The sequence below is a fragment of the Camelina sativa genome, chromosome 19 (genome assembly GCF_030686135.1).
Source record: "Camelina sativa cultivar CO46 ecotype springtype chromosome 19, ASM3068613v1".
Lineage (NCBI taxonomy): Eukaryota > Viridiplantae > Streptophyta > Magnoliopsida > Brassicales > Brassicaceae > Camelina > Camelina sativa.
In genome coordinates this window covers 20,627,647-20,654,734 of record NC_141898.1, presented here as the reverse complement: position 1 = coordinate 20,654,734, position 27,088 = coordinate 20,627,647, and positions in this window count along the sequence as shown.

The following is a 27,088-nucleotide window of genomic DNA, read 5'->3' as shown; positions in this document are numbered from 1 at the left end:
TAAGCAGTAAACAGCTTTGTTACTGTTTCTAGGGTCAGAGGGTGTGAAAATCCAATGCATTTGACTAATTTTAAGAGTTCGGGATGAATTGTGAGTGTTTAGACACAACTTAAACTCGTTTTATCCCGAAACAGGCTTAAACCGAGAAAGCAGGCTAAAACCGAGAGAAAACATTGATTCGAACCAGTAAACAGCTATGTTACTCTTTCTAGGGACAAAATATGTAACAATCCAACATTTGACTAATTATAAGAGTTCGGGTTGAATTTGGAGTGTTTAGACACTACTTATACCCATTTTGTCCCGAAACAGGCTAAAACCGAGAAAACATTGATTCTAAGCAGTAAACAGCTTTGTTACTGTTTCTAGGGTCAGAGGGTGTGAAAATCCAATGCATTTGACTAATTATCTAGGTTCAGAATGTCTGAAAATCCAATGCATTTGACTAATTTTAAGAGTTCGGGATGAATTGTGAGTGTTTAGACACTACTTAAACCTGTTTTATCCCGAAACAGGCTTAAACCGAGAAAGCATGCTAAAATCGAGAGTAAACATTGATTCGAAGCAGTAAACAGTTTTGTTACTCTTTCTAGGGAAAAAATATGTAACAATCCAACATTTGACTAATTATAAGAGTTCGGGTTGAATTTGGAGTGTTTAGACACTACTTATACCCATTTTGTCCCGGAACAGGCTAAAACCGAGAAAACATTTATTCTAAGCAGTAAACAGCATTGTTACTGTTTCTAGGGTCAGAATGTTTGAAAATCCAATGCATTTGACTAATTTTCTAGGGTCAGAATGTCTGAAAATCCAATGCATTTGACTAATTGTAAGTGTTCGGGATGAATTTTGAGTGTTTAGACACCACTTAAACTCGTTTTATCCCGAAACAGGCTTAAACCGAGAAAACAAGCTAAAACCGAGAGAAATGATTGATTCGAAGCAGTAAACAGCTATGTTATTCTTTCTAGGGACAAAATATTTAACAATCCAACATTTGACTAATTATAAGAGTTTGGGTTGAATTTGGAGTGTTTAGACACTACTTATACCCATTTTGTCCCGAAACAGGCTAAAACCGAGAAAACATTGATTCTAAGCAGTAAACAGCTTTGTTACTGTTTCTAGGGTCAGAGTGTGTGAAAATCCAATGCATTTGACTAATTGTAAGAGTTCGGGATGAATTTTGAGTGTTTAGACACCACTTAAACTCGTTTTATCCCGAAACAGGCTTAAACCGAGAAAACAGGCTAAAACCGAGAGAAAACATTGATTCGAAGCAGTAAACAGCTATGTTACTCTTTCTAGGGACAAAATATGTAACAATCCAACATTTGACTAATTATAAGAGTTCGGGTTGAATTTGGAGTGTTTAGACACTACTTATACCCATTTTGTCCCGAAACAGGCTAAAACCGAGAAAACATTGATTCTAAGCAGTAAACAGCTTTGTTACTGTTTCTAGGGTCAGAGGGTGTGAAAATCCAATGCATTTGACTAATTTTAAGAGTTCAGGATGAATTGTGAGTGTTTAGACACAACTTAAACTCGTTTTATCCCGAAACAGGCTTAAACCGAGAAAGCAGGCTAAAACCGAGAGAAAACATTGATTCGAAGCAGTAAACAGCTATGTTACTCTTTCTAGGGACAAAATATGTAACAATCCAACATTTGTCTAATTATAAGAGTTCGGGTTGAATTTGGAGTGTTTAGACACTACTTATACCCATTTTGTCCCGAAACAGGCTAAAACCGAGAAAACAATGATTCTAAGCAGTAAACAGCTTTGTTACTGTTTCTAGGGTCAGAGGGTGTGAAAATCCAATGCATTTGACTAATTTTAAGAGTTCGGGATGAATTGTGAGTGTTTAGACACTACTTAAACCTGTTTTATCCCGAAACAGGCTTAAACCGAGAAAGCATGCTAAAATCGAGAGTAAACATTGATTCGAAGCAGTAAACAGTTTTGTTACTCTTTCTAGGGAAAAAATATGTAACAATCCAACATTTGACTAATTATAAGAGTTCGGGTTGAATTTGGAGTATTTAGACACTACTTATACCCATTTTGTCCCAGAACAGGCTAAAACCGAGAAAACATTTATTCTAAGCAGTAAACAGCTTTGTTACTGTTTCTAGGGTCAGAATGTTTGAAAATCTAATGCATTTGACTAATTTTCTAGGGTCAGAATGTGTGAAAATCCATTGCATTTGACTAATTGTAAGTGTTCGGGATGAATTTTGAGTGTTTAGACACCACTTAAACCCGTTTTATCCCGAAACAGGCTTAAACCGAGAAAACAGGCTAAAACCGAGAGAAAATATTGATTCGAAGCAGTAAACAGCTATGTTACTCTTTCTAGGGACAAAATATGTAACAATCCAACATTTGACTAATTATAAGAGTTCGGGTTGAATTTGGAGTGTTTAGACACTACTTATACCCATTTTGTCCCGAAACAGACTAAAACCGAGAAAACATTGATTCTAAGCAGTAAACAGCTTTGTTACTGTTTCTAGGGTCAGAGTGTGTGAAAATCCAATGCATTTGACTAATTGTAAGAGTTCGGGATGAATTTTGAGTGTTTAGACACCACTTAAACTCGTTTTATCCCGAAACAGGCTTAAACCGAGAAAACAGGCTAAAACCGAGAGAAAACATTGATTCGAAGCAGTAAACAGCTATGTTACTCTTTCTAGGGACAAAATATGTAACAATCCAACATTTGACTAATTATAAGAGTTCGGGTTGAATTTGGAGTGTTTAGACACTACTTATACCCATTTTGTCCCGAAACAGGCTAAAACCGAGAAAACATTGATTCTAAGCAGTAAACAGCTTTGTTACTGTTTCTAGGGTCAGAGGGTGTGAAAATCCAATGCATTTGACTAATTTTAAGAGTTCAGGATGAATTGTGAGTGTTTAGACACAACTTAAACTCGTTTTATCCCGAAACAGGCTTAAACCGAGAAAGCAGGCTAAAACCGAGAGAAAACATTGATTCGAAGCAGTAAACAGCTATGTTACTCTTTCTAGGGACAAAATATGTAACAATCCAACATTTGTCTAATTATAAGAGTTCGGGTTGAATTTGGAGTGTTTAGACACTACTTATACCCATTTTGTCCCGAAACAGGCTAAAACCGAGAAAACAATGATTCTAAGCAGTAAACAGCTTTGTTACTGTTTCTAGGGTCAGAGGGTGTGAAAATCCAATGCATTTGACTAATTTTAAGAGTTCGGGATGAATTGTGAGTGTTTAGACACTACTTAAACCTGTTTTATCCCGAAACAGGCTTAAACCGAGAAAGCATGCTAAAATCGAGAGTAAACATTGATTCGAAGCAGTAAACAGTTTTGTTACTCTTTCTAGGGAAAAAATATGTAACAATCCAACATTTGACTAATTATAAGAGTTCGGGTTGAATTTGGAGTATTTAGACACTACTTATACCCATTTTGTCCCGGAACAGGCTAAAACCGAGAAAACATTTATTCTAAGCAGTAAACAGCTTTGTTACTGTTTCTAGGGTCAGAATGTTTGAAAATCCAATGCATTTGACTAATTTTCTAGGGTCAGAATGTGTGAAAATCCATTGCATTTGACTAATTGTAAGTGTTCGGGATGAATTTTGAGTGTTTAGACACCACTTAAACCCGTTTTATCCCGAAACAGGCTTAAACCGAGAAAACAGGCTAAAACCGAGAGAAAATATTGATTCGAAGCAGTAAACAGCTATGTTACTCTTTCTAGGGACAAAATATGTAACAATCCAACATTTGACTAATTATAAGAGTTCGGGTTGAATTTGGAGTGTTTAGACACTACTTATACCCATTTTGTCCCGAAACAGACTAAAACCGAGAAAACATTGATTCTAAGCAGTAAACAGCTTTGTTACTGTTTCTAGGGTCAGAGGGTGTGAAAATCCAATGCATTTGACTAATTTTAAGAGTTCGGGATGAATTGTGAGTGTTTAGACACAACTTAAACTCGTTTTATCCCGAAACAGGCTTAAACCGAGAAAGCACGCTAAAACCGAGAGAAAACATTGATTCGAACCAGTAAACAGCTATGTTACTCTTTCTAGGGACAAAATATGTAACAATCCAACATTTGACTAATTATAAGAGTTCGGGTTGAATTTGGAGTGTTTAGACACTACTTATACCCATTTTGTCCCGAAACAGGCTAAAACCGAGAAAACATTGATTCTAAGCAGTAAACAGCTTTGTTACTGTTTCTAGGGTCAGAGGGTGTGAAAATCCAATGCATTTGACTAATTATCTAGGTTCAGAATGTCTGAAAATCCAATGCATTTGACTAATTTTAAGAGTTCGGGATGAATTGTGAGTGTTTAGACACTACTTAAACCTGTTTTATCCCGAAACAGGCTTAAACCGAGAAAGCATGCTAAAATCGAGAGTAAACATTGATTCGAAGCAGTAAACAGTTTTGTTACTCTTTCTAGGGAAAAAATATGTAACAATCCAACATTTGACTAATTATAAGAGTTCGGGTTGAATTTGGAGTGTTTAGACACTACTTATACCCATTTTGTCCCGGAACAGGCTAAAACCGAGAAAACATTTATTCTAAGCAGTAAACAGCTTTGTTACTGTTTCTAGGGTCATAATGTTTGAAAATCCAATGCATTTGACTAATTTTCTAGGGTCAGAATGTCTGAAAATCCAATGCATTTGACTAATTGTAAGTGTTCGGGATGAATTTTGAGTGTTTAGACACCACTTAAACTCGTTTTATCCCGAAACAGGCTTAAACCGAGAAAACAAGCTAAAACCGAGAGAAATGATTGATTCGAAGCAGTAAACAGCTATGTTATTCTTTCTAGGGACAAAATATTTAACAATCCAACATTTGACTAATTATAAGAGTTTGGGTTGAATTTGGAGTGTTTAGACACTACTTATACCCATTTTGTCCCGAAACAGGCTAAAACCGAGAAAACATTGATTCTAAGCAGTAAACAGCTTTGTTACTGTTTCTAGGGTCAGAGTGTGTGAAAATCCAATGCATTTGACTAATTGTAAGAGTTCGGGATGAATTTTGAGTGTTTAGACACCACTTAAACTCGTTTTATCCCGAAACAGGCTTAAACCGAGAAAACAGGCTAAAACCGAGAAAACATTGATTCTAAGCAGTAAACAGCTTTGTTACTGTTTCTAGGGTCAGAGGGTGTGAAAATCCAATGCATTTGACTAATTATCTAGGTTCAGAATGTCTGAAAATCCAATGCATTTGACTAATTGTAAGAGTTCGGGATGAATTTTGAGTGTTTAGACACCACTTAAACTCGTTTTATCCCGAAACAGGCTTAAACCGAGAAAACAAGCTAAAACCGAGAGAAATGATTGATTCGAAGCAGTAAACAGCTATGTTATTCTTTCTAGGGACAAAATATTTAACAATCCAACATTTGACTAATTATAAGAGTTTGGGTTGAATTTGGAGTGTTTAGACACTACTTATACCCATTTTGTCCCGAAACAGGCTAAAACCGAGAAAACATTGATTCTAAGCAGTAAACAGCTTTGTTACTGTTTCTAGGGTCAGAGGGTGTGAAAATCCAATGCATTTGACTAATTTTAAGAGTTCGGGATGAATTGTGAGTGTTTAGACACTACTTAAACCTGTTTTATCCCGAAACAGGCTTAAACCGAGAAAGCAGGCTAAAATCGAGAGTAAACATTGATTCGAAGCAGTAAACAGTTATGTTACTCTTTCTAGGGAAAAAATATTTAACAATCCAACATTTGACTAATTATAAGAGTTCGGGTTGAATTTGGAGTATTTAGACACTACTTATACCCATTTTGTCCCAGAACAGGCTAAAACCGAGAAAACATTTATTCTAAGCAGTAAACAGCTTTGTTACTGTTTCTATGGTCAGAATGTTTGAAAATCCAATGCATTTGACTAATTATCTCGGTTCAGAATGTGTGAAAATCCAATGCATTTGACACCACTTAAACTCGTTTTATCCCGAAACAGGCTTAAACCGAGAAAACAAGCTAAAACCGAGAGAAAATATTGATTCGAAGCAGTAAACAGCTATGTTACTCTTTCTAGGGACAAAATATGTAACAATCCAACATTTGACTAATTATAAGAGTTCGGGTTGAATTTGGAGTGTTTAGACACTACTTATACCCATTTTGTCCCGAAACAGGCTTAAACCGAGAAAACAGGCTAAAACCGAGAGAAAACATTGATTCGAAGCAGTAAACAGCTATGTTATTGTTTCTAGGGACAAAATATATAACAATCCAACATTTGACTAATTATAAGAGTTCGGGTTGAATATGGAGTGTTTAGACACTACTTATACCCATTTTGTCCCGAAACAGGCTAAAACCGAGAAAACATTGATTCTAAGCAGTAAACAGCTTTGTTACTGTTTCTAGGGCCAGATTGTATGAAGATCCAATGCATTTGACTAATTGTAAGAGTTCGGGATGAATTCTGAGTGTTTAGACACCACTTAAACCCGTTTTATCCCGAAGCAGGCTTAAACCGAGAAAACAGGCTAAAACCGAGAGAAAACATTGATTCGAAGCAGTAAACAGCTATGTTATTGTTTCTAGGGACAAAATATATAACAATCCAATATTTGACTAATTATAAGAGTTCGGGTTGAATTTGGAGTGTTTAGACACTACTTATACCCATTTTGTCCCGAAACAGACTAAAACCGAGAAAACATTGATTCTAAGCAGTAAACAGCTTTGTTACTGTTTCTAGGGTCAGAGGGTGTGAAAATCCAATGCATTTGACTAATTTTAAGAGTTCAGGATGAATTGTGAGTGTTTAGACACAACTTAAACTCGTTTTATCCCGAAACAGGCTTAAACCGAGAAAGCAGGCTAAAACCGAGAGAAAACATTGATTCGAAGCAGTAAACAGCTATGTTACTCTTTCTAGGGACAAAATATGTAACAATCCAACATTTGTCTAATTATAAGAGTTCGGGTTGAATTTGGAGTGTTTAGACACTACTTATACCCATTTTGTCCCGAAACAGGCTAAAACCGAGAAAACAATGATTCTAAGCAGTAAACAGCTTTGTTACTGTTTCTAGGGTCAGAGGGTGTGAAAATCCAATGCATTTGACTAATTTTAAGAGTTCGGGATGAATTGTGAGTGTTTAGACACTACTTAAACCTGTTTTATCCCGAAACAGGCTTAAACCGAGAAAGCATGCTAAAATCGAGAGTAAACATTGATTCGAAGCAGTAAACAGTTTTGTTACTCTTTCTAGGGAAAAAATATGTAACAATCCAACATTTGACTAATTATAAGAGTTCGGGTTGAATTTGGAGTATTTAGACACTACTTATACCCATTTTGTCCCAGAACAGGCTAAAACCGAGAAAACATTTATTCTAAGCAGTAAACAGCTTTGTTACTGTTTCTAGGGTCAGAATGTTTGAAAATCTAATGCATTTGACTAATTTTCTAGGGTCAGAATGTGTGAAAATCCATTGCATTTGACTAATTGTAAGTGTTCGGGATGAATTTTGAGTGTTTAGACACCACTTAAACCCGTTTTATCCCGAAACAGGCTTAAACCGAGAAAACAGGCTAAAACCGAGAGAAAATATTGATTCGAAGCAGTAAACAGCTATGTTACTCTTTCTAGGGACAAAATATGTAACAATCCAACATTTGTCTAATTATAAGAGTTCGGGTTGAATTTGGAGTGTTTAGACACTACTTATACCCATTTTGTCCCGAAACAGACTAAAACCGAGAAAACATTGATTCTAAGCAGTAAACAGCTTTGTTACTGTTTCTAGGGTCAGAGTGTGTGAAAATCCAATGCATTTGACTAATTTTAAGAGTTCGGGATGAATTGTGAGTGTTTAGACACAACTTAAACTCGTTTTATCCCGAAACAGGCTTAAACCGAGAAAACAGGCTAAAACCGAGAGAAAACATTGATTCGAAGCAGTAAACAGCTATGTTACTCTTTCTAGGGACAAAATATGTAACAATCCAACATTTGACTAATTATAAGAGTTCGGGTTGAATTTGGAGTGTTTAGACACTACTTATACCCATTTTGTCCCGAAACAGGCTAAAACCGAGAAAACATTGATTCTAAGCAGTAAACAGCTTTGTTACTGTTTCTAGGGTCAGAGGGTGTGAAAATCCAATGCATTTGACTAATTTTAAGAGTTCAGGATGAATTGTGAGTGTTTAGACACAACTTAAACTCGTTTTATCCCGAAACAGGCTTAAACCGAGAAAGCAGGCTAAAACCGAGAGAAAACATTGATTCGAAGCAGTAAACAGCTATGTTACTCTTTCTAGGGACAAAATATGTAACAATCCAACATTTGTCTAATTATAAGAGTTCGGGTTGAATTTGGAGTGTTTAGACACTACTTATACCCATTTTGTCCCGAAACAGGCTAAAACCGAGAAAACAATGATTCTAAGCAGTAAACAGCTTTGTTACTGTTTCTAGGGTCAGAGGGTGTGAAAATCCAATGCATTTGACTAATTTTAAGAGTTCGGGATGAATTGTGAGTGTTTAGACACTACTTAAACCTGTTTTATCCCGAAACAGGCTTAAACCGAGAAAGCATGCTAAAATCGAGAGTAAACATTGATTCGAAGCAGTAAACAGTTTTGTTACTCTTTCTAGGGAAAAAATATGTAACAATCCAACATTTGACTAATTATAAGAGTTCGGGTTGAATTTGGAGTATTTAGACACTACTTATACCCATTTTGTCCCGGAACAGGCTAAAACCGAGAAAACATTTATTCTAAGCAGTAAACAGCTTTGTTACTGTTTCTAGGGTCAGAATGTTTGAAAATCCAATGCATTTGACTAATTTTCTAGGGTCAGAATGTGTGAAAATCCATTGCATTTGACTAATTGTAAGTGTTCGGGATGAATTTTGAGTGTTTAGACACCACTTAAACCCGTTTTATCCCGAAACAGGCTTAAACCGAGAAAACAGGCTAAAACCGAGAGAAAATATTGATTCGAAGCAGTAAACAGCTATGTTACTCTTTCTAGGGACAAAATATGTAACAATCCAACATTTGACTAATTATAAGAGTTCGGGTTGAATTTGGAGTGTTTAGACACTACTTATACCCATTTTGTCCCGAAACAGACTAAAACCGAGAAAACATTGATTCTAAGCAGTAAACAGCTTTGTTACTGTTTCTAGGGTCAGAGGGTGTGAAAATCCAATGCATTTGACTAATTTTAAGAGTTCGGGATGAATTGTGAGTGTTTAGACACAACTTAAACTCGTTTTATCCCGAAACAGGCTTAAACCGAGAAAGCACGCTAAAACCGAGAGAAAACATTGATTCGAACCAGTAAACAGCTATGTTACTCTTTCTAGGGACAAAATATGTAACAATCCAACATTTGACTAATTATAAGAGTTCGGGTTGAATTTGGAGTGTTTAGACACTACTTATACCCATTTTGTCCCGAAACAGGCTAAAACCGAGAAAACATTGATTCTAAGCAGTAAACAGCTTTGTTACTGTTTCTAGGGTCAGAGGGTGTGAAAATCCAATGCATTTGACTAATTATCTAGGTTCAGAATGTCTGAAAATCCAATGCATTTGACTAATTTTAAGAGTTCGGGATGAATTGTGAGTGTTTAGACACTACTTAAACCTGTTTTATCCCGAAACAGGCTTAAACCGAGAAAGCATGCTAAAATCGAGAGTAAACATTGATTCGAAGCAGTAAACAGTTTTGTTACTCTTTCTAGGGAAAAAATATGTAACAATCCAACATTTGACTAATTATAAGAGTTCGGGTTGAATTTGGAGTGTTTAGACACTACTTATACCCATTTTGTCCCGGAACAGGCTAAAACCGAGAAAACATTTATTCTAAGCAGTAAACAGCTTTGTTACTGTTTCTAGGGTCATAATGTTTGAAAATCCAATGCATTTGACTAATTTTCTAGGGTCAGAATGTCTGAAAATCCAATGCATTTGACTAATTGTAAGTGTTCGGGATGAATTTTGAGTGTTTAGACACCACTTAAACTCGTTTTATCCCGAAACAGGCTTAAACCGAGAAAACAAGCTAAAACCGAGAGAAATGATTGATTCGAAGCAGTAAACAGCTATGTTATTCTTTCTAGGGACAAAATATTTAACAATCCAACATTTGACTAATTATAAGAGTTTGGGTTGAATTTGGAGTGTTTAGACACTACTTATACCCATTTTGTCCCGAAACAGGCTAAAACCGAGAAAACATTGATTCTAAGCAGTAAACAGCTTTGTTACTGTTTCTAGGGTCAGAGTGTGTGAAAATCCAATGCATTTGACTAATTGTAAGAGTTCGGGATGAATTTTGAGTGTTTAGACACCACTTAAACTCGTTTTATCCCGAAACAGGCTTAAACCGAGAAAACAGGCTAAAACCGAGAAAACATTGATTCTAAGCAGTAAACAGCTTTGTTACTGTTTCTAGGGTCAGAGGGTGTGAAAATCCAATGCATTTGACTAATTATCTAGGTTCAGAATGTCTGAAAATCCAATGCATTTGACTAATTGTAAGAGTTCGGGATGAATTTTGAGTGTTTAGACACCACTTAAACTCGTTTTATCCCGAAACAGGCTTAAACCGAGAAAACAAGCTAAAACCGAGAGAAATGATTGATTCGAAGCAGTAAACAGCTATGTTATTCTTTCTAGGGACAAAATATTTAACAATCCAACATTTGACTAATTATAAGAGTTTGGGTTGAATTTGGAGTGTTTAGACACTACTTATACCCATTTTGTCCCGAAACAGGCTAAAACCGAGAAAACATTGATTCTAAGCAGTAAACAGCTTTGTTACTGTTTCTAGGGTCAGAGGGTGTGAAAATCCAATGCATTTGACTAATTTTAAGAGTTCGGGATGAATTGTGAGTGTTTAGACACTACTTAAACCTGTTTTATCCCGAAACAGGCTTAAACCGAGAAAGCAGGCTAAAATCGAGAGTAAACATTGATTCGAAGCAGTAAACAGTTATGTTACTCTTTCTAGGGAAAAAATATTTAACAATCCAACATTTGACTAATTATAAGAGTTCGGGTTGAATTTGGAGTATTTAGACACTACTTATACCCATTTTGTCCCAGAACAGGCTAAAACCGAGAAAACATTTATTCTAAGCAGTAAACAGCTTTGTTACTGTTTCTATGGTCAGAATGTTTGAAAATCCAATGCATTTGACTAATTATCTCGGTTCAGAATGTGTGAAAATCCAATGCATTTGACACCACTTAAACTCGTTTTATCCCGAAACAGGCTTAAACCGAGAAAACAAGCTAAAACCGAGAGAAAATATTGATTCGAAGCAGTAAACAGCTATGTTACTCTTTCTAGGGACAAAATATGTAACAATCCAACATTTGACTAATTATAAGAGTTCGGGTTGAATTTGGAGTGTTTAGACACTACTTATACCCATTTTGTCCCGAAACAGGCTTAAACCGAGAAAACAGGCTAAAACCGAGAGAAAACATTGATTCGAAGCAGTAAACAGCTATGTTATTGTTTCTAGGGACAAAATATATAACAATCCAACATTTGACTAATTATAAGAGTTCGGGTTGAATATGGAGTGTTTAGACACTACTTATACCCATTTTGTCCCGAAACAGGCTAAAACCGAGAAAACATTGATTCTAAGCAGTAAACAGCTTTGTTACTGTTTCTAGGGCCAGATTGTATGAAGATCCAATGCATTTGACTAATTGTAAGAGTTCGGGATGAATTCTGAGTGTTTAGACACCACTTAAACCCGTTTTATCCCGAAGCAGGCTTAAACCGAGAAAACAGGCTAAAACCGAGAGAAAACATTGATTCGAAGCAGTAAACAGCTATGTTATTGTTTCTAGGGACAAAATATATAACAATCCAATATTTGACTAATTATAAGAGTTCGGGTTGAATTTGGAGTGTTTAGACACTACTTATACCCATTTTGTCCCGAAACAGACTAAAACCGAGAAAACATTGATTCTAAGCAGTAAACAGCTTTGTTACTGTTTCTAGGGTCAGAGGGTGTGAAAATCCAATGCATTTGACTAATTTTAAGAGTTCGGGATGAATTGTGAGTGTTTAGACACAACTTAAACTCGTTTTATCCCGAAACAGGCTTAAACCGAGAAAGCAGGCTAAAACCGAGAGAAAACATTGATTCGAAGCAGTAAACAGCTATGTTACTCTTTCTAGGGACAAAATATGTAACAATCCAACATTTGACTAATTATAAGAGTTCGGGTTGAATTTGGAGTGTTTAGACACTACTTATACCCATTTTGTCCCGAAACAGGCTAAAGCCGAGAAAACATTGATTCTAAGCAGTAAACAGCTTTGTTACTGTTTCTCGGGTCAGAGGGTGTGAAAATCCAATGCATTTGACTAATTTTAAGAGTTCGGGATGAATTGTGAGTGATTAGACACAACTTAAACTCGTTTTATCCCGAAACAGGCTTAAACCGAGAAAGCAGGCTAAAATCGAGAGTAAACATTGATTTGAAGCAGTAAACAGCTATGTTACTCTTTCTAGGGAAAAAATATGTAACAATCCAACATTTGACTAATTATAAGAGTTCGGGTTGAATTTGGAGTATTTAGACACTACTTATACCCATTTTGTCCCGGAACAGGCTAAAACCGAGAAAACATTTATTCTAAGCAGTAAACAGCTTTGTTACTGTTTCTAGGGTCAGAATGTTTGAAAATCCAATGCATTTGACTAATTGTCTAGGGTTAGAATGTGTGAAAATCCAATGCATTTGACTAATTGTAAGAGTTCGGGATAAATTTTGAGTGTTTAGACACCACTTAAACTCGTTTTATCCCGAAACAGGCTTAAACCGAGAAAATAGGCTAAAACCGAGAGAAAACATTGATTCGAAGCAGTAAACAGCTATGTTACTCTTTCTAGGGACAAAATATGTAACAATCCAACATTTGACTAATAATAAGAGTTCGGGTTGAATTTGGAGTGTTTAGACACTACTTATACCCATTTTGTCCCGAAACAGGCTAAAACCGAGAAAACATTGATTCTAAGCAGTAAACAGCTTTGTTACTGTTTCTAGGGTCAGAGGGTGTGAAAATCCAATGCATTTGACTAATTTTAAGAGTTCGGGATGAATTGTGAGTGTTTAGACACTACTTAAACCTGTTTTATCCCGAAACAGGCTTAAACCGAGAAAGCAGGCTAAAATCGAGAGTAAACATTGATTCGAAGCAGTAAACAGTTATGTTACTCTTTCTAGGGAAAAAATATATAACAATCCAACATTTGACTAATTATAAGAGTTCGGGTTGAATTTGGAGTATTTAGACACTACTTATACCCATTTTATCCCGGAACAGGCTAAAACCGAGAAAAATTAATTCTAAGCAGTAAACAGCTTTGTTACTGTTTCTAGGGTCAGAATGTTTGAAAATCCAATGCATTTGACTAATTATCTCGGTTCAGAATGTGTGAAAATCCAATGCATTTGACACCACTTAAACTCGTTTTATCCCGAAACAGGCTTAAACCAAGAAAACAAGCTAAAACCGAGAGAAAATATTGATTCGAAGCAGTAAACAGCTATGTTACTCTTTCTAGGGACAAAATATGTAACAATCCAACATTTGACTAATTATAAGAGTTCGGGTTGAATTTGGAGTGTTTAGACACTACTTATACCCATTATGTCCCGAAACAGGCTTAAACCGAGAAAACAGGCTAAAACCGAGAGAAAACATTGATTCGAAGCAGTAAACAGCTATGTTATTGTTTCTAGGGACAAAATATATAACAATCCAACATTTGACTAATTATAAGAGTTCGGGTTGAATATGGAGTGTTTAGACACTACTTATACCCATTTTGTCCCGAAACAGGCTAAAACCGAGAAAACATTGATTCTAAGCAGTAAACAGCTTTGTTACTGTTTCTAGGGCCAGATTGTGTGAAGATCCAATGCATTTGACTAATTGTAAGAGTTCGGGATGAATTCTGAGTGTTTAGACACCACTTAAACCCGTTTTATCCCGAAGCAGGCTTAAACCGAGAAAACAGGCTAAAACCGAGAGAAAACATTGATTCGAAGCAGTAAACAGCTATGTTATTGTTTCTAGGGACAAAATATATAACAATCCAATATTTGACTAATTATAAGAGTTCGGGTTGAATTTGGAGTGTTTAGACACTACTTATACCCATTTTGTCCCGAAACAGACTAAAACCGAGAAAACATTGATTCTAAGCAGTAAACAGCTTTGTTACTGTTTCTAGGGTCAGAGGGTGTGAAAATCCAATGCATTTGACTAATTTTAAGAGTTCGGGATGAATTGTGAGTGTTTAGACACAACTTAAACTCGTTTTATCCCGAAACAGGCTTAAACCGAGAAAGCAGGCTAAAACCGAGAGAAAACATTGATTCGAAGCAGTAAACAGCTATGTTACTCTTTCTAGGGACAAAATATGTAACAATCCAACATTTGACTAATTATAAGAGTTCGGGTTGAATTTGGAGTGTTTAGACACTACTTATACCCATTTTGTCCCGAAACAGGCTAAAACCGAGAAAACATTGATTCTAAGCAGTAAACAGCTTTGTTACTGTTTCTAGGGTCAGAGGGTGTGAAAATCCAATGCATTTGACTAATTTTAAGAGTTCGGGATGAATTGTGAGTGATTAGACACAACTTAAACTCGTTTTATCCCGAAACAGGCTTAAACCGAGAAAGCAGGCTAAAATCGAGAGTAAACATTGATTCGAAGCAGTAAACAGCTATGTTACTCTTTCTAGGGAAAAAATATGTAACAATCCAACATGTGACTAATTATAAGAGTTCGGGTTGAATTTGGAGTATTTAGACACTACTTATACCCATTTTGTCCCGGAACAGGCTAAAACCGAGAAAACATTTATTCTAAGCAGTAAAGAGCTTTGTTACTGTTTCTAGGGTCAGAATGTTTGAAAATCCAATGCATTTGACTAATTGTCTAGGGTCAGAATGTGTGAAAATCAAATGCATTTGACTAATTGTAAGAGTTCGGGATGAATTTTGAGTGTTTAGACACCACTTAAACTCGTTTTATCCCGAAACAGGCTTAAACCGAGAAAACAGGCTAAAACCGAGAGAAAACATTGATTCGAAGCAGTAAACAGCTATGCTACTCTTTCTAGGGACAAAATATGTAACAATCCAACATTTCACTAATTATAGGAGTTCGGGTTGAATTTGGAGTGTTTAGACACTACTTATACCTATTTTGTCCTGAAACAGGCTAAAACCGAGAAAACATTGATTTTAAGAAGTAAACAGCTTTGTTACTGTTTCTAGGGTCAGAGTGTGTGAAAATCCAATGCATTTGACTAATTTTAAGAGTTCGAGATGAATTGTGAGTGTTTAGACACCACTTAAACCTGTTTTATCCCGAAACAGGCTTAAACCGAGAAAACAGGCTAAAACCGAGAGAAGACATTGATTCGAAGCAGTTAACAGCTATGTTACTCTTTCTAGGGAAAAAATATGTAACAATCCAACATTTGACTAACTATAAGAGTTCGGGTTGAATTTGGAGTATTTAGACACTACTTATACCCATTTTGTCCATGAACAGGCTAAAACCGAGAAAACATTGATTCTAAGCAGTAAACAGCTTTGTTACTGTTTCTAGGGTCAGAGTGTTTGAAAATCCAATGCATTTGACTAATTATCTAGGGTCAGAATGTCTGAAACTCCAATGCATTTGACTAATTGTAAGAGTTCGGGATGAATTTTGAGTGTTTAGACACCACATAAACTCGTTTTATCCTGAAACAGGCTTAAACCGAGAAAACAGGCTAAAACCGAGAGAAAACATTGATTCGAAGCAGTAAACAGCTATGTTATTGTTTCTAGGGACAAAATATGTAACAATCCAACATTTGACTAATTATAAGAGTTCGGGTTGAATTTGGAGTATTTAGACACTACTTATACCCATTTTGTCCCGGAACAGGCTAAAACCGAGAAAACATTTATTCTAAGCAGTAAACAGCTTTGTTACTGTTTCTAGGGTCAGAATGTTTGAAAATCCAATGCATTTGACTAATTTTCTAGGGTTAGAATGTGTGAAAATCCAATGCATTTGACTAATTGTAAGAGTTCGGGATAAATTTTGAGTGTTTAGACACCACTTAAACTCGTTTTATCCCGAAACAGGCTTAAACCGAGAAAATAGGCTAAAACCGAGAGAAAACATTGATTCGAAGCAGTAAACAGCTATGGTACTCTTTCTAGGGACAAAATATGTAACAATCCAACATTTGACTAATAATAAGAGTTCGGGTTGAATTTGGAGTGTTTAGACACTACTTATACCCATTTTGTCCCGAAACAGGCTAAAACCGAGAAAACATTGATTCTAAGCAGTAAACAGCTTTGTTACTGTTTCTAGGGTCAGAGGGTGTGAAAATCCAATGCATTTGACTAATTTTAAGAGTTCGGGATGAATTGTGAGTGTTTAGACACTACTTAAACCTGTTTTATCCCGAAACAGGCTTAAACCGAGAAAGCAGGCTAAAATCGAGAGTAAACATTGATTCGAAGCAGTAAACAGTTATGTTACTCTTTCTAGGGAAAAAATATTTAACAATCCAACATTTGACTAATTATAAGAGTTGGGGTTGAATTTGGAGTATTTAGACACTACTTATACCCATTTTATCCCGGAACAGGCTAAAACCGAGAAAACATTAATTCTAAGCAGTAAACAGCTTTGTTACTGTTTCTAGGGTCAGAATGTTTGAAAATCCAATGCATTTGACTAATTATCTCGGTTCAGAATGTGTGAAAATCCAATGCATTTGACACCACTTAAACTCGTTTTATCCCGAAACAGGCTTAAACCGAGAAAACAAGCTAAAACCGAGAGAAAATATTGATTCGAAGCAGTAAACAGCTATGTTACTCTTTCTAGGGACAAAATATGTAACAATCCAACATTTGACTAATTATAAGAGTTCGGGTTGAATTTGGAGTGTTTAGACACTACTTATACCCATTTTGTCCCGAAACAGGCTTAAACCGAGAAAACAGGCTAAAACCGAGAGAAAACATTGATTCGAAGCAGTAAACAGCTATGTTATTGTTTCTAGGGACAAAATATATAACAATCCAACATTTGACTAATTATAAGAGTTCGGGTTGAATATGGAGTGTTTAGACACTACTTATACCCATTTTGTCCCGAAACAGGCTAAAACCGAGAAAACATTGATTCTAAGCAGTAAACAGCTTTGTTACTGTTTCTAGGGCCAGATTGTGTGAAGATCCAATGCATTTGACTAATTGTAAGAGTTCGGGATGAATTCTGAGTGTTTAGACACCACTTAAACCCGTTTTATCCCGAAGCAGGCTTAAACCGAGAAAACAGCCTAAAACCGAGAGAAAACATTGATTCGAAGCAGTAAACAGCTATGTTACTCTTTCTAGGGACAAAATATGTAACAATCCAACATGTGACTAATTATAAGAGTTCGGGTTGAATTTGGAGTATTTAGACACTACTTATACCCATTTTGTCCCGGAACAGGCTAAAACCGAGAAAACATTTATTCTAAGCAGTAAAGAGCTTTGTTACTGTTTCTAGGGTCAGAATGTTTGAAAATCCAATGCATTTGACTAATTGTCTAGGGTCAGAATGTGTGAAAATCAAATGCATTTGACTAATTGTAAGAGTTCGGGATGAATTTTGAGTGTTTAGACACCACTTAAACTCGTTTTATCCCGAAACAGGCTTAAACCGAGAAAACAGGCTAAAACCGAGAGAAAACATTGATTCGAAGCAGTAAACAGCTATGCTACTCTTTCTAGGGACAAAATATGTAACAATCCAACATTTCACTAATTATAGGAGTTCGGGTTGAATTTGGAGTGTTTAGACACTACTTATACCTATTTTGTCCTGAAACAGGCTAAAACCGAGAAAACATTGATTCTAAGAAGTAAACAGCTTTGTTACTGTTTCTAGGGTCAGAGTGTGTGAAAATCCAATGCATTTGACTAATTTTAAGAGTTCGAGATGAATTGTGAGTGTTTAGACACCACTTAAACCTGTTTTATCCCGAAACAGGCTTAAACCGAGAAAACAGGCTAAAACCGAGAGAAAACATTGATTCGAAGCAGTTAACAGCTATGTTACTCTTTCTAGGGAAAAAATATGTAACAATCCAACATTTGACTAACTATAAGAGTTCGGGTTGAATTTGGAGTATTTAGACACTACTTATACCCATTTTGTCCATGAACAGGCTAAAACCGAGAAAACATTGATTCTAAGCAGTAAATAGCTTTGTTACTGTTTCTAGGGTCAGAGTGTTTGAAAATCCAATGCATTTGACTAATTATCTAGGGTCAGAATGTCTGAAACTCCAATGCATTTGACTAATTGTAAGAGTTCGGGATGAATTTTGAGTGTTTAGACACCACATAAACTCGTTTTATCCTGAAACAGGCTTAAACCGAGAAAACAGGCTAAAACCGAGAGAAAACATTGATTCGAAGCAGTAAACAGCTATGTTATTGTTTCTAGGGACAAAATATGTAACAATCCAACATTTGACTAATTATAAGAGTTCGGGTTGAATTTGGAGTGTTTAGACACTACTTATACCCATTTTGTCCCGAAAAAAGCTAAAACCGAGAAAACATTGATTCTAAGCAGTAAACAGCTTTGTTACTGTTTCTAGGGTCAGAATGTGTGAAAATCCAATGCATTTGACTAATTGTACGAGTTCGGGATGAATTGTGAGTGTTTAGACACCACTTAAACCCGTTTTATTCCGAAACAGGCTTAAACCGAGAAAACAGGCTAAAACCGAGAGAAAACATTGATTCGAAGCAGTAAACAGCTATGTTACTCTTTCTAGGGACAAAATATGTAACAATCCAACATTTGACTAATTATAAGAGTTCGGATTTAATTTGGAGTATTTAGACACTACCTATACCCATTTTGTCCTGGAACAGGCTAAAACCGAGAAAACATTGATTCTAAGCAGTAAACAGCTTTGTTACTGTTTCTAGGGTCAGAATGTTTGAAAATCCAATGCATTTGACTAATTATCTAGGGTCAGAATGTCTGAAAATCCAATGCATTTGACTAATTGTAAGAGTTCGGGATGAATTTTGAGTATTAAGACACCACTTAAACCCGTTTTATCCCGAAACAGGCTTAAACCGAGAAAACAGGCTAAAACCGAGAGAAAACATTGATTCGAAACAGTAAACAGCTATGTTACTCTTTCTAGGGACAAAATATGTAACAATCCAACATTTGACTAATTATAAGAGTTCCCGTTGAATTTGAGTATTTAGACACTACTTATACCCATTTTGTCCCAGAACAGGCTAAAACCGAGAAAACATTGATTCTAAGCAGTAAACAACTTTGTAACTGTTTCTAGGGTCAGAGTGTGTGAAAATCCAATGCATTTGACTAATTGTAAGAGTTCGGGATGAATTTTGAGTGTTTAGACACCACTTAAACTCGTTTTATCCCGAAACAAGCTTAAACCGAGAAAACAGGCTAAAACCGAGAGAAAACATTGATTCGAAGCAGTAAACAGCTATGCTACTCTTTCTAGGGACAAAATATGTAACAATCCAACATTTCACTAATTATAAGAGTTCGGGTTGAATTTGGAGTGTTTAGACACTACTTATACCTATTTTGTCCTGAAACAGGCTAAAACCGAGAAAACATTGATTCTAAGAAGTAAACAGCTTTGTTACTGTTTCTAGGGTCAGAGTGTGTGAAAATCCAATGCATTTGACTAATTTTAAGAGTTCGGGATGAATTGTGAGTGTTTAGACACCACTTAAACCTGTTTTATCCCGAAACAGGCTTAAACCGAGAAAACAGGCTAAAACCGAGAGAAAACATTGATTCGAAGCAGTTAACAGCTATGTTACTCTTTCTAGGGAAAAAATATGTAACAATCCAACATTTGACTAACTATAAGAGTTCGGGTTGAATTTGGAGTATTTAGACACTACTTATACCCATTTTGTCCTGGAACAGGCTAAAACCGAGAAAACATTGATTCTAAGCAGTAAACAGCTTTGTTACTGTTTCTAGGGTCAGAGTGTTTGAAAATCCAATGCATTTGACTAATTATCTAGGGTCAGAATGTCTGAAACTCCAATGCATTTGACTAATTGTAAGAGTTCGGGATGAATTTTGAGTGTTTAGACACCACATAAACTCGTTTTATCCTGAAACAGGCTTAAACCGAGAAAACAGGCTAAAACCGAGAGAAAACATTGATTCGAAGCAGTAAACAGCTATGTTATTGTTTCTAGGGACAAAATATGTAACAATCCAACATCTGACTAATTATAAGAGTTCGGGTTGAATTTGGAGTGTTTAGACACTACTTATACCCATTTTGTCCCGAAACAAGCTAAAACCGAGAAAACATTGATTCTAAGCAGTAAACAGCTTTGTTACTGTTTCTAGGGTCAGAATGTGTGAAAATCCAATGCATTTGACTAATTGTAAGAGTTCGGGATGAATTGTGAGTGTTTAGACACCACTTAAACCCGTTTTATCCCGAAACAGGCTTCAACCGAGAAAACAGGCTAAAACAGAGAGAAAACATTGATTCGAAGCAGTTAACAGCTATGTTACTCTTTCTAGGGACAAAATATGTAACAATCCAACATTTGACTAATTATAAGAGTTCGGGTTGAATTTGGAGTATTTAGACACTACTTATACCCATCTTGTCCCGGAACAGGCTAAAACCAAGAAAACATTGATTATAAGCAGTAAACAGCTTTGTTACTGTTTCTAGGGTCAGAATGTTTGAAATTCCAATGCATTTGACTTATTGTCTAGGGTCAGAATGTGTGAAAATCAGATGCATTTGACTAATTGTAAGAGTTCGGGATGAATTTTGAGTGTTTAGACACCACTTAAACTCGTTTTATCCCGAAACAGGCTTAAACCGAGAAAACAGGCTAAAACCGAGAGAAAACATTGATTCGAAGCAGTAAACAGCTATGTTACTCTTTCTAGGGACAAAATATGTAACAATCCAACATTTGACTAATTATAAGAGTTCGGGTTGAATTTGGAGTGTTTAGACACTACTTATACCCATTTTGTCCCGAAACAGGCTAAAACCAAGAAAACATTGATTCTAAGCAGTAAACAGCTTTGTTACTGTTTCTAGGGTCAGAGGGTGTGAAAATCCAATGCATTTGACTAATTTTAAGAGTTCGGGATGAATTGTTAGTGTTTAGACACAACTTAACCTCGTTTTATCCCGAAACAGGCTTAAACCGAGAAAACAGGCTAAAACCGAGAGAAAACATTGATTCGAAGCAGTAAACAGCTATGTTATTGTTTCTAGGGACAAAATATATAACAATCCAACATTTGACTAGTTATAAGAGTTCGGGTTGAATTTGGAGTGTTTAGAAACTACTTATACCCATTTTGTCCCGAAACAGGCTAAAACCGAGAAAACATTGATTCTAAGCAGTAAACAGCTTTGTTACTGTTTCTAGGGCCAGATTGTGTGAAAATCCAATGCATTTGACTAGTTGTAAGAGTTCGGGATGAATTTTTAGTGTTTAGACACCACTTAAACCCGTTTTATCCCGAAACAGGCTTAAACCGAGAAAACAGGCTAAAACCGAGAGAAAACATTGATTCGAAGCAATTAACAGCTATGTTACTCTTTCTAGGGACAAAATATGTAACAATCCAACATTTGACTAATTATAAGAGTTCGGGTTGAATTTGGAGTATTTAGACACTACTTATACCCATTTTCTCCCGGAACAGGCTAAAACCGAGAAAACATTGATTATAAGCAGTAAACAGCTTTGTTACTGTTTCTAGGGTCAGAATGTTTGAAAATCCAATGCATTTGACTTATTGTCTAGGGTCAGAATGTGTGAAAATCAAATGCATTTGACTAATTGTAAGAGTTCGGGATGAATTTTGAGTGTTTAGACACCACTTAAACTCGTTTTATTCCGAAACAGGCTTAAACCGAGAAAACAGGCTAAAACCGAGAGAAAACATTGATTCGAAGCAGTAAACAGCTATGTTACTCTTTCTAGGGACAAAATATGTAACAATCCAACATTTGACTAATTATAAGAGTTCGGGTTGAATTTGGAGTGTTTAGACACTACTTATACCCATTTTGTCCCGAAACAGACTAAAACCGAGAAAACATTGATTCTAAGCAGTAAACAGCTTTGTTACTGTTTCTAGGGTCAGAGGGTGTGAAAATCCAATGCATTTGACTAATTTTAAGAGTTCGGGATGAATTGTTAGTGTTTAGACACAACTTAACCTCGTTTTATCCCGAAACAGGCTTAAACCGAGAAAACAGGCTAAAACCGAGAGAAAACATTGATTCGAAGCAGTTAACAGCTATGTTACTCTTTCTAGGGAAAAAATATGTAACAATCCAACATTTGACTAACTATAAGAGTTCGGGTTGAATTTGGAGTATTTAGACACTACTTATACCCATTTTGTCCTGGAACAGGCTAAAACCGAGAAAACATTGATTCTAAGCAGCAAACAGCTTTGTTACTGTTTCTAGGGTCAGAGTGTTTGAAAATCCAATGCATTTGACTAATTATCTAGGGTCAGAATGTCTGAAACAACAATGCATTTGACTAATTGTAAGAGTTCGGGATGAATTTTGAGTGTTTAGACACCACATAAACTCGTTTTATCCTGAAACAGGCTTAAACCGAGAAAACAGGCTAAAACCGAGAGAAAACATTGATTCGAAGCAGTAAACAGCTATGTTATTGTTTCTAGGGACAAAATATGTAACAATCCAACATTTGACTAATTATAAGAGTTCGGGTTGAATTTGGAGTGTTTAGACACTACTTATACCCATTTTGTCCCGAAACAAGCTAAAACCGAGAAAACATTGATTCTAAGCAGTAAACAGCTTTGTTACTGTTTCTAGGGTCAGAGTGTGTGAAAATCCAATGCATTTGACTAATTTTAAGAGTTCGGGATGAATTGTGAGTGTTTAGACACCACTTAAACCCGTTTTATCCCGAAACAGGCTTAAACCGAGAAAACAGGCTAAAACCAAGAGAAAACATTGATTCGAAGCAGTTAACAGCTATGTTACTCTTTCTAGGGGAAAAATATGTAACAATCCAACATTTGACTAATTATAAGAGTTCGGGTTGAATTTGGAGTATTTAGACACTACTTATACCCATTTTGTCCCGGAACAGGCTAAAACCGAGAAAACATTGATTCTAAGCAGTAAACAGCTTTGTTACTGTTTCTAGGGTCAGAATGTTTGAAAATCCAATGCATTTGACTAATTGTCTAGGGTCAGAATGTGTGAAAATCAAATGCATTTGACTAATTGTAAGAGTTCGGGATGAATTTTGAGTGTTTAGACACCACTTAAACTCGTTTTATCCCGAAACAAGCTTAAACCGAGAAAACAGGCTAAAACCGAGAGAAAACATTGATTCGAAGCAGTAAACAGCTATGCTACTCTTTCTAGGGACAAAATATGTAACAATCCAACATTTGACTAATTATAAGAGTTCGGGTTGAATTTGGAGTGTTTAGACACTACTTATACCTATTTTGTCGTGAAACAGGCTAAAACCGAGAAAACATTGATTCTAAGAAGTAAACAGCTTTGTTACTGTTTCTAGGGTCAAAGTGTGTGAAAATCCAATGCATTTGACTAATTTTAAGAGTTCGGGATGAATTGTGAGTGTTTAGACACCACTTAAACCTGTTTTATCCCGAAACAGGCTTAAACCGAGAAAACAGGCTAAAACCGAGAGAAAACATTGATTCGAAGCAGTTAACAGCTATGTTACTCTTTCTAGGGAAAAAATATGTAACAATCCAACATTTGACTAACTATAAGAGTTCGGGTTGAATTTGGAGTATTTAGACACTACTTATACCCATTTTGTCCTGGAACAGGCTAAAACCGAGAAAACATTGATTCTAAGCAGCAAACAGCTTTGTTACTGTTTCTAGGGTCAGAGTGTTTGAAAATCCAATGCATTTGACTAATTATCTAGGGTCAGAATGTCTGAAACAACAATGCATTTGACTAATTGTAAGAGTTCGGGATGAATTTTGAGTGTTTAGACACCACATAAACTCGTTTTATCCTGAAACAGGCTTAAACCGAGAAAACAGGCTAAAACCGAGAGAAAACATTGATTCGAAGCAGTAAACAGCTATGTTATTGTTTCTAGGGACAAAATATGTAACAATCCAACATTTGACTAATTATAAGAGTTCGGGTTGAATTTGGAGTGTTTAGACACTACTTATACCCATTTTGTCCCGAAACAAGCTAAAACCGAGAAAACATTGATTCTAAGCAGTAAACAGCTTTGTTACTGTTTCTAGGGTCAGAGTGTGTGAAAATCCAATGCATTTGACTAATTTTAAGAGTTCGGGATGAATTGTGAGTGTTTAGACACCACTTAAACCCGTTTTATCCCGAAACAGGCTTAAACCGAGAAAACAGGCTAAAACCAAGAGAAAACATTGATTCGAAGCAGTTAACAGCTATGTTACTCTTTCTAGGGGAAAAATATGTAACAATCCAACATTTGACTAATTATAAGAGTTCGGGTTGAATTTGGAGTATTTAGACACTACTTATACCCATTTTGTCCCGGAACAGGCTAAAACCGAGAAAACATTGATTCTAAGCAGTAAACAGCTTTGTTACTGTTTCTAGGGTCAGAATGTTTGAAAATCCAATGCATTTGACTAATTGTCTAGGGTCAGAATGTGTGAAAATCAAATGCATTTGACTAATTGTAAGAGTTCGGGATGAATTTTGAGTGTTTAGACACCACTTAAACTCGTTTTATCCCGAAACAAGCTTAAACCGAGAAAACAGGCTAAAACCGAGAGAAAACATTGATTCGAAGCAGTAAACAGCTATGCTACTCTTTCTAGGGACAAAATATGTGACAATCCAACATTTGACTAATTATAAGAGTTCGGGTTGAATTTGGAGTGTTTAGACACTACTTATACCTATTTTGTCGTGAAACAGGCTAAAACCGAGAAAACATTGATTCTAAGAAGTAAACAGCTTTGTTACTGTTTCTAGGGTCAAAGTGTGTGAAAATCCAATGCATTTGACTAATTTTAAGAGTTCGGGATGAATTGTGAGTGTTTAGACACCACTTAAACCTGTTTTATCCCGAAACAGGCTTAAACCGAGAAAACAGGCTAAAACCGAGAGAAAACATTGATTCGAAGCAGTTAACAGCTATGTTACTCTTTCTAGGGAAAAAATATGTAACAATCCAACATTTGACTAACTATAAGAGTTCGGGTTGAATTTGGAGTATTTAGACACTACTTATACCCATTTTGTCCTGGAACAGGCTAAAACCGAGAAAACATTGATTCTAAGCAGCAAACAGCTTTGTTACTGTTTCTAGGGTCAGAGTGTTTGAAAATCCAATGCATTTGACTAATTATCTAGGGTCAGAATGTCTGAAACAACAATGCATTTGACTAATTGTAAGAGTTCGGGATGAATTTTGAGTGTTTAGACACCACATAAACTCGTTTTATCCTGAAACAGGCTTAAACCGAGAAAACAGGCTAAAACCGAGAGAAAACATTGATTCGAAGCAGTAAACAGCTATGTTATTGTTTCTAGGGACAAAATATGTAACAATCCAACATTTGACTAATTATAAGAGTTCGGGTTGAATTTGGAGTGTTTAGACACTACTTATACCCATTTTGTCCCGAAACAAGCTAAAACCGAGAAAACATTGATTCTAAGCAGTAAACAGCTTTGTTACTGTTTCTAGGGTCAGAGTGTGTGAAAATCCAATGCATTTGACTAATTTTAAGAGTTCGGGATGAATTGTGAGTGTTTAGACACCACTTAAACCCGTTTTATCCCGAAACAGGCTTAAACCGAGAAAACAGGCTAAAACCAAGAGAAAACATTGATTCGAAGCAGTTAACAGCTATGTTACTCTTTCTAGGGGAAAAATATGTAACAATCCAACATTTGACTAATTATAAGAGTTCGGAATGAATTTGGAGTATTTAGACACTACTTATACCCATTTTGTCCTGGAACAGGCTAAAACCGAGAAAACATTGATTCTAAGCAGTAAACAGCTTTGTTACTGTTTCTAGGGTCAGAATGTTTGAAAATCCAATGCATTTGACTAATTATCTAGGGTCAGAATGTCTGAATATCCAATGCATTTGACTAATTGTAAGAGTTCGGGATGAATTTTAAGTGTTTAGACACCACTTAAACTCGTTTTATCCCGAAACAGGCTTAAACCGAGAAAACAGGCTAAAACCGAGAGAAAACATTGATTCGAAGCAGTAAACAGCTATGTTACTCTTTCTAGGGACAAAATATGTAACAATCCAACTTTTGACTAATTATAAGAGTTCGGGTTGAATTTGGAGTGTTTAGACACTACTTATACCCATTTTCTCCCGGAACAGGCTAAAACTGAGAAAACATTGATTATAAGCAGTAAACAGCTTTGTTACTGTTTCTAGGGTCAGAATGTTTAAAAATCCAATGCATTTGACTTATTGTCTAGGGTCAGAATGTGTGAAAATCAAATGCATTTGACTAATTGTAAGAGTTTGGGATGAATTTTGAGTGTTTAGACACCACTTAAACTCGTTTTATTCCGAAACAGGCATAAACCGAGAAAACAGGCTAAAACCGAGAGAAAACATTGATTCGAAGCAGTAAACAGCTATGTTACTCTTTCTAGGGACAAAATTTGTAACAATCCAACATTTGACTAATTATAAGAGTTCGGATTGAATTTGGAGTATTTAGACACTACTTATACCCATTTTGTCCTGGAACAGGCTAAAACCGAGAAAACATTGATTCTAAGCAGTAAACAGCTTTGTTACTGTTTCTAGGGTCAGAATATTTGAAAATCCAATGCATTTGACTAATTATCTAGGGTCAGAATGTCTGAAAATCCAATGCATTTGACTAATTGTAAGAGTTCG